Source organism: Clytia hemisphaerica, unplaced genomic scaffold, assembly GCF_902728285.1.
Source record: "Clytia hemisphaerica strain Z4C2 unplaced genomic scaffold, Clytia hemisphaerica genome assembly, whole genome shotgun sequence".
NCBI lineage: Eukaryota > Metazoa > Cnidaria > Hydrozoa > Leptothecata > Clytiidae > Clytia > Clytia hemisphaerica.
The window spans coordinates 1,942,688-1,951,496 of record NW_027103851.1 but is presented as its reverse complement, the minus strand read 5'-3'; the positions used below and the strand labels follow the sequence as shown (position 1 = coordinate 1,951,496).

Sequence of the window (8,809 nt, the reverse complement as noted above, 5' to 3'; positions counted from 1 at the left end):
TTCAAATAAATCCATTTCGAGATTAACATTATATAAACGAATTTAAAACCAATATAATGCGTTCAGCACCCTTTAATAAGTAATTTCCTTTGTTTCTAAATGTATTTTATGATTGCCACAAAGATTGTGTTTTATTCTAAGCTTTTGAATGTCAAGCTCCTCTTTTTTAGAAAAAAAGTTATCTTATTACTCACTTAATGTAACAGTTGCATTTTAATTTAGGTTATGACTCTAGATTGTTCTATGAATGCCAAAAAATATTGGTTCAAGAAGACAAGAGTGACATATATATGCTGTCAAGTTTTTAGAAGCTTGTCACTGTAGATTTGCAGCTTCTTAATACACTTTCAACAGTAGTTATTTATGATGATGATGTTTAAAAACACTCCAAAAATTAATAAGTTACATTTTAAGTCTGTGACATATGTTATATGTGTATTTATTTTCAAGAAAATTGACCAACTAACGAAATGAAAAATTTTAATTAAGATTTGATTGATACTAAACCTTTTCAACGTTATTATAAATTTTCAATAATCAATGGCAATCTTTTAAATATGAGACTAGCTATTTGAAATCAATTTCGGCAATTTTGATCTCTGGAGGCTTTCCTTGTACATAACTAAATTTTGAATCAACTAACAATGATAATTTTAACCATGCAAATACGTACATAAAAAGGAAAGGGGTCAGCGTAGGGTCTAAATTATTAAAATTCAAAACATATATTTAATGATGAGAAATAATTTATCAGGATAACATTTTCAAATAAATCCATTTCGAGATTAACATTATATAAACGAATTGAATACAAATATAATGCGTTCAGCATCCTTTATTAAGTACCTTCCTTTTTTTCTAAATGTTTTTTATGATTGCCACAAAGATGGTGTTTTATTATGATTAACTTGTAATAATTGTAACATTTTCACAAAATTTAAGACGGTAGTATTTTTTTTCTGTTCCGCAAGAATCACTCAACAAGATTGTTGATTTGTACATAGTGGAACGTTTTTCTCTCACTTTGAGTGTGTGTCTCAAATTTTAAAATGTCTTTACGACCGGCAAGACAGCTCAACGATTCAAAGATTATTCGGTCTTTGAAATGCAACATCATGCCTCTGGTAAGTGGAATAAATTTAGTTATCTATTTTTAATTTTAATTTTTTATTTTTCTGTACTTTATTCATATGGAGGGATATTCTAACGCCGTAGCCCTTTGTTTGTAGCTTTTTTTTCGTCCGTTACCAAATAAAATATTTGAAAGTAAAATTAATCAGAAAAGTTTTCAATATGGGCTATTACTTTCTTTCTAGATAAAGAAAAGTGACACCGTGACAGCATGCAGGGCGATGTTCACGGAGAGCAACAGACTCCTTGTTACAGACATCAGATACCGTCTAGACAACGCACTGGCAAACATGGACATTAAGTTTTTCATCTCGTGCATATCTGGCACAGAATCAAATCCGAAAGACAAAAATCCAAAAGAGTGTGAGCTTGGGGAACCAATTCCGTTTCGTGTCTCGGTGACTTATTTTATTGTCCATTTAAAGTCCCTGTTACAGCCGCACCAAATTTATCAGAAGTTCCATCATACGGCTGACATCGAGTTTGACATCAAATCCCTAAAGTGTCATCGTCCAAAGTCTGAAGGTGATGAAGTTGACGCTATTGTGTTGGCCTACTTGAAACAGACGGTCAAGGTATGAGTGGTTTGTCTTAATTTTCTAAATTACTGGTTGATGTTGTTCTGAGTTGATTATGATTTCTAGTTGTTTCAACGTTCATCTAACGTTATATGGAAGTTGTGAACGTTATAAAAACGTGGAAACAACGTTGTGTGCCAGCTGGTGTAAGATATATTCGAGGTTCAAGCACTTAGAGATGCCTCAAAATTAGACGCTATTTATCAATTTTTTTTATTTTATCTATCCTAAATTTACACTACAACACTTCAACATTTTCAACAAGCTGTTCTTTTTTTGTCAGGACCACAACCAGAAATGTATTAAGGATTTGATTACAGATAGTATGTTGCACTGTTTTAAAGCGGCAAATCCTGCAATGTCCGACGAAGAAGCAACCGTTCATTGTGAAAGCAATGAACAAAAACCATGCCGTTTATTTTGTGCTGACTCGAGAATCATGGCTTCCTTTTCAAACGCAAGTCGATACCTATACGAGGATGGCCTACTTCACATGAACGACTCGACCGACGAGATAGCAAGGCCAGCAGTGGAACCACCTAAAACTTCAATATCAAAAGCGGCTGATAAAATTGCAAAAGTGATGAACCAACTCGATCACAGATTGTATCGTGGCAACATCTACGCAAAAAACAAAAATGGTAACTTTATCCTTTGAGCATCAAAATATTTGAACTTATGTTCCGTTGCGTGTATTTTTTTCAGTTGGAGAAAAAATGAAAATATTTTTGGAACTGTACCAATCCTAAACGTGAAATGGGGCATAAAATTATTTAATATAGTTGGTACTATATTTTTCCTAGCTCAACCGTATTTTTAAATTACTCTCACATTCTGTTTTAAACCTTTCTAATTTCTTTTGCAGCTCGATTTACTTTCGAATTATTTCTTGATGTTGGAGCGTATCTTTATAAATTGCAGTTGAACCCTTCATTAAAAGAACTAGTCCTTGCAAATGAATCACAATTGAAGAAAAATATGTCGAACGTACATACTGAGGTAAGTGTTTAGACTTGTACGTTGTAGGACTGTGTGGTACATCATTAAACCTTGTGAAAGACCGTAAACATTAGGAAACTTTTTATTGAAAGAATTTTTTAAAGTTTCATTTTCTGAAGTGCCTCTAAGAAATACAAATGGCAAAGAAATATGGTATTTTGAAAGGTTTGTGCAAAACGAGGAAGACCGCTTAGTAGGCCAATAGCCCGTATGATAGCCCGTCGTTTTTATGAGACTTTGTATTGAAAAGACCATTAGGCCGTCGATTTTGCAAAATGGTTCTGAAAAATTCGAACGAGAACTTTATATATTTGCAATATTTTTCTGAAATCTAAGAAGGCCGCCTAGTAGGCCATTAGACCGTATGATAGGCCGTCATTTTTATGAGACTTTGTACTCAAAAGACCGTTAGACCGTAAATATTGCAAAAGGAATCTGAGAAATTCGAACGAAAACTTTTAATATTTGCAATATGTTTCTGAAATCGAAGAAGGCCGCCTAGTAGGCCATTAGACCGTATGGTAGGCCGTCATTTTTATGAGACTTTGTACTCAAAAGACCGTTAGACCGTCAATATTACAAAGGGAAACTGAGAAATTCGAACGAAAACTTTATATATTTGCAATATTTTTCTGAAATCGAAGAAGACCGCCTAGTAGGCCATTAGACCGTATGATAGGCCGTCATTTTTATGAGACTTTGTACTCAAAAGACCGTTAGACCGACAATATTGCAAAAGGAATCTATGAAATTCGAACGAAAACTTTATATATATTTGCAATATTTTTCTGAAATCGAAGAAGGCCGCCTAGTAGGCCATTAGACCGTATGATAGGCCGTCATTTTTATGAGACTTTGTACTCAAAAGACCGTTAGACCGTCAATATTACAAAGGGAATCTGAGAAATTCGAACGAAAACTTTATATATTTGCAATATTTTTCTGAAATCGAAGAAGGCCGCCTAGTAGGCCATTAGACCGTATGATAGGCCGTCATTTTTATGAGACTTTGTACTCAAAAGACCGTTAGACCGACAATATTACAAAGGGAATCTGAGGAATTCGAACGAAAACTTTAAATATTTGCAATATGTTTCTGAAATCGAAGAAGGCCGCCTAGTAGGCCATTAGACCGTATGATAGGCCGTCATTTTTATGAGACTTTGTACTCAAAAGACCGTTAGACCGTCAATATTACAAAGGGAATCTGAGAAATTCGAACGAGAACTTTATATATTTGCAATATTTTTCTGAAATCGAAGAAGGCCGCCTAGTAGGCCATTAGACCGTATGATAGGCCGTCATTTTTATGAGACTTTGTACTCAAAAGACCGTTAGACCGTTAATATTACAAAGGGAATCTGAGGAATTCGAACGAAAACTTTAAATATTTGCAATATGTTTCTGAAATCGAAGAAGGCCGCCTAGTAGGCCATTAGACCGTATGATAGGCCGTCATTTTTATGAGACTTTGTACTCAAAGGACCGTTAGACCGTCAATATTACAAAGGGAATCTGAGAAATTCGAACGAGAACTTTATATATTTGCAATATTTTTCTGAAATCGAAGAAGGCCGCCTAGTAGGCCATTAGACCGTATGATAGGCCGTCATTTTTATGAGACTTTGTACTCAAAAGACCGTTAGACCGTAAATATTGCAAAGGAATCTGAGAAATTCGAACGAAAACTTTATATATTTGCAATATTTTTCTGAAATCGAAGAAGGCCGCCTAGTAGGCCATTAGACCGTATGATAGGCCGTCATTTTTATGAGACTTTGTACTCAAAAGACCGTTAGACCGTAAATATTGCAAAAGGAATCTGAGAAATTCGAACGAAAACTTTATATATTTGCAATATTTTTCTGAAATCGAAGAAGGCCGCCTAGTAGGCCATTAGACCGTATGATAGGCCGTCAATTTTATGAGACTTTGTACTCAAAAGACCGTTAAACCGTCAATATTACAAAGGGAATCTGAGAAATTCGAACGAAAACTTTATATATTTGCAATATTTTTCTGAAATCGAAGAAGGCCGCCTAGTAGGCCATTAGACCGTATGATAGGCCGTCATTTTTATGAGACTTTGTACTCAAAAGACCGTTAGACCGTAAATATTGCAAAAGGAATCTGACAAATTCGAACGAAAACTTTATATATTTGCAATATTTTTCTGAAATCGAAGAAGGCCGCCTAGTAGGCCATTAGACCGTATGATAGGCCGTCATTTTTATGAGACTTTGTACTCAAAAGACCGTTAGACCGTAAATATTGCAAAAGGAATCTGAGAAATTCGAACGAAAACTTTATATATTTGCAATATTTTTCTGAAATCGAAGAAGGCCGCCTAGTAGGCCATTAGACCGTATGATAGGCCGTCATTTTTATGAGACTTTGTACTCAAAAGACCGTTAGACCGTAAATATTGCAAAAGGAATCTGACAAATTCGAACGAAAACTTTATATATTTGCAATATTTTTCTGAAATCGAAGAAGGCCGCCTAGTAGGCCATTAGACCGTATGATAGGCCGTCATTTTTATGAGACTTTGTACTCAAAAGACCGTTAGACCGTAAATATTGCAAAAGGAATCTGAGAAATTCGAACGAAAACTTTATATATTTGCAATATTTTTCTGAAATCGAAGAAGGCCGCCTAGTAGGCCATTAGACCGTATGATAGGCCGTCATTTTTATGAGACTTTGTACTCAAAAGACCGTTAGACCGTCAATATTACAAAGGGAATCTGAGAAATTCGAACGAGAACTTTATATATTTGCAATATTTTTCTGAAATCGAAGAAGGCCGCCTAGTAGGCCATTAGACCGTATGATAGGCCGTCGTTTTTATGAGACTATGTATTGAAAAGACCGTTAGGCCGTCGATTTTGCAAAGTGGTTCTGAGAAATTACAAACGAGTACTTTATAATTTTGATAAATTTTTCTGAAATCGAAGGAGGCCGCTTAGTAGGCCATTAGACCATATGATAGACCGTCGTTTTTAAGAGACCTTGTATGCAGGAGACCGTTGGACCGTCAAAATTACAAAGTGAGTCCGAGAAATCAAAATGAGAACTTTAAGATTTTTCCAATTCAAGAAGATCTTAGTATGCCACAATGATCTTGATTATGTTTTATTTTCAGTTGTTTCCGAAAATCAAAGTGGATTATGACTTCATCGAAGTGAAGAACAACACATACTTGAAACTTTCAAGTAGAGCATTTGTCGATTGTCCATTTTCTCCTGAAGATTATGGTGTAATTACCCCGCGTAGTTACCACGATTTTGATCCGCACCGAACCACATGTCATGGTGGTTATCTTGCTTCAGCCATTGAACGTTGGTGTCCTACACTAGAAGACCAAGCGAAATTGGCTCACAAAATATATATGTGCATGTTAGCGTTTCAAGTGCCCCATAAAAGCAAGAGATTGGTTTTGGTCGGAGATATTGACAGTGGAAAGACATCAGTGATGAACTTGTTTTTCGGTCTTATTCCTGAGCAAAAGATTGCCACAATTACCAAAGAGCGTGTTTTTGGTTTGTCAATGATAAAGTCTGACACGGAGCTGTTGATAATTGATGAATGGACCAAGGATATGACACCTGCAGACATGGTAAAGGTTTTATTCCAAGGAGGAAGATTTCCACAATCAGTGAAATTTGAGGATCCAAAATTACAAGTCTTTCGTGTAGATGAGGATGTTGATGAGGTTTTAGAAAGCGGTGGGTACTACTTCCTTACTAACTCTCCACACAGAACTTCTTGCTCTTTAAAGCTAAATTATTTAGGATTTACTGACAACTTTGACTTACATCCTTTCTAAGTGCCTGGTATTGAAAAGATACGAGTTTGAAAAATAAATCTTTCTATCATATAGATTCGACATCAATGAGCAGGACGAGTGACATTGAACAGCCAAACCATCTTTCCGAGTCTGACGGTAAGCTTTCATTTAATTTTCAGCTTGGATTTATGTCAACTGTCGTTTCAAATTCAATATATCAAAACATTTCTTTTTCTCTCGTTTACAGCTCTCAATATCGACGAGTTGCTTGGCATCATATCATCGACAGAGGCCGAACTCTCCGATATCGAGCCACCAAAGAAAAGATCATGAACACTGTTTCTTCCAAGCGACGATGAAGACGATACTACCATCCGAGAGTTGCTGAATGACCTTATCGATCATGTCTCTGCAGAAAACAGTAAGATGATTCATGATGATTTACTAGACATTCTATCTATGTTCCCTTTGCACATTTTTTAAGACAATGAGGAATTGTGACAATGAACCGAGTGTTGCTTTTCTTTTTTCAGCGTTTTCAATTGACGAAAGAAGAATCGTCTCAACTAACAACGGAACAGAGTCAAACGACGGTAAGTTTTTTAGCTTTTTGTTATTTTACATGATTCAGTCTATGAATGGCAAATCTATGTTTCTCTATCTTGGTCGTGATAAGTGAAGCAAAACTGCTTGTGGTCTTGGGTTTTGACACGTGGTTTTTTCCCTTTTCAGTTGTGGAAAGTCCCATCAAACAGGATGAGCTCAAATCTCCAAGAAGGTTTAAAATCGAAGAAGTCAATCTTGTCGAGTATTGGCGTTTGGTCAGAAAGTTTTTGTTCAAGAAATTGGGCTATAAAAAGCTCAACGGGCCCGTGGCCTGTTCAATCTTCCAGATCCATGACAAATATGTCAAATCATTAACAACTCCACGTCCACCAACAGTGGCAAAGCCAAGAGATGATGCTGCTTTCTTAGTCTTAAACAAACCACGTGCTACCTTTGACACCAGGGCTTTCTACAAACGTTATCCATCTTGCATTGAGCAAGTCAAGGCTATTCGGGAAAAAATCGACATTCGCATTTCAACTCCATCATTTTGGTAAATCTTGTAACTTTCTGTTTTTTTAAGGAGAAATACAAATTAAAATTCGTGTTGATCAATAAATCTGAACTAACTTTCTTCAACATTTCCACCATAGATTTCACATGAAGCCAAAGCGCAGACTGAAGAATTTGAAAAATATTTTAATCTTTGATTTCCCTAATAGGACGGTCTAACGGCCTACTCCATAGAAACTCTTATAAATTCTATGGTCTTTTTCTGGTCTAACGGTCTATAGAACTGTCTTCAAGTTTTGCACCTGGCATTTCGAATTTTACATCACACTTTGAAATTCTTAAACATTTTTGAGCCGTTAATGAACATTTTTGACCTTCCTTTTCCAAATTGGAGGTCTAACGGCCTACTCCATAGAAACTCTTATAAAATCAACGGTCTTCTTCTGGTCTAACGGTCTATAGAACAGTCTTAAAATTACCTACCGGGGCATTTTAATTTTAAGCGGGAATTTGAGCTTTTGATACATTTTTACTTGTTTTCACTTTGATTCTCAAAATTTAGCGGTCTAACGGTCTCTTATATAGAAACTCTCATAAAGTCTACGGTCTTCTTATGGTCTAAGGGTCTACAGTATGGTCTTCATTTAGAAAACATATGTTGAATTTTAAAAGCGAAACTTGGCATTTTCGGACGATTTTTTTCAGATTTTCTCTTTCAGTTTCCATGATTTTACCGGTCTAATGGGCTACTCTATAGAAACTCTCATATAAACTTCGGTCTTCTTATGGTCTAAGGGTCTACAGAATGGTCTTCACTTTATTGAAATATTTTTACCCTCAAAAGAAAAACTCTGACATTTTCGGACGATATTTTTCAGATGTTTCACTTTAGCTACCATGATTTTATACCGGTCTAATGGGCTACTCTATAGAAACTCTCATATAAACTTCGGTCTTCTTATGGTCTAAGGGTCTACAGAATGGTCTTCACTTTATTGAAATATTTTTACCCTCAAAAGAAAAACTCTGACATTTTCGGACGATATTTTTCAGATGTTTCACTTTAGCTACCATGATTTTATACCGGTCTAATGGGCTACTCTATAGAAACTCTCATATAAACTTCGGTCTTCTTATGGTCTAAGGGTCTACAGAATGGTCTTCACTTTATTGAAATATTTTTACCCTCAAAAGAAAAACTCTGACATTTTCGGACGATATTTTTCAGATGTTTCACTTTAGCTACCATGATT

The 8,809-nt window shown here is 35.6% G+C and overlaps 2 long non-coding RNA genes across 2 annotated transcripts; both read left to right on the top strand.

Annotated features, from left to right (window-relative positions):
• Window positions 1-6,394: 6,394 nt before the first annotated feature.
• LOC136807754 (uncharacterized) lies at window positions 6,395-6,818 on the top strand. Its single transcript, XR_010846715.1, has 3 exons — window positions 6,395-6,435; window positions 6,591-6,653; window positions 6,745-6,818. It is a non-coding gene; the product is annotated as an uncharacterized lncRNA (long non-coding RNA).
• A 19-nt stretch (window positions 6,819-6,837) lies between these two features.
• LOC136807752 (uncharacterized) lies at window positions 6,838-7,659 on the top strand. The gene is made up of 3 exons (XR_010846714.1): window positions 6,838-6,918; window positions 7,031-7,090; window positions 7,230-7,659. It is a non-coding gene; the product is annotated as an uncharacterized lncRNA (long non-coding RNA).
• The last annotated feature ends 1,150 nt before the right edge of the window (window positions 7,660-8,809 follow it).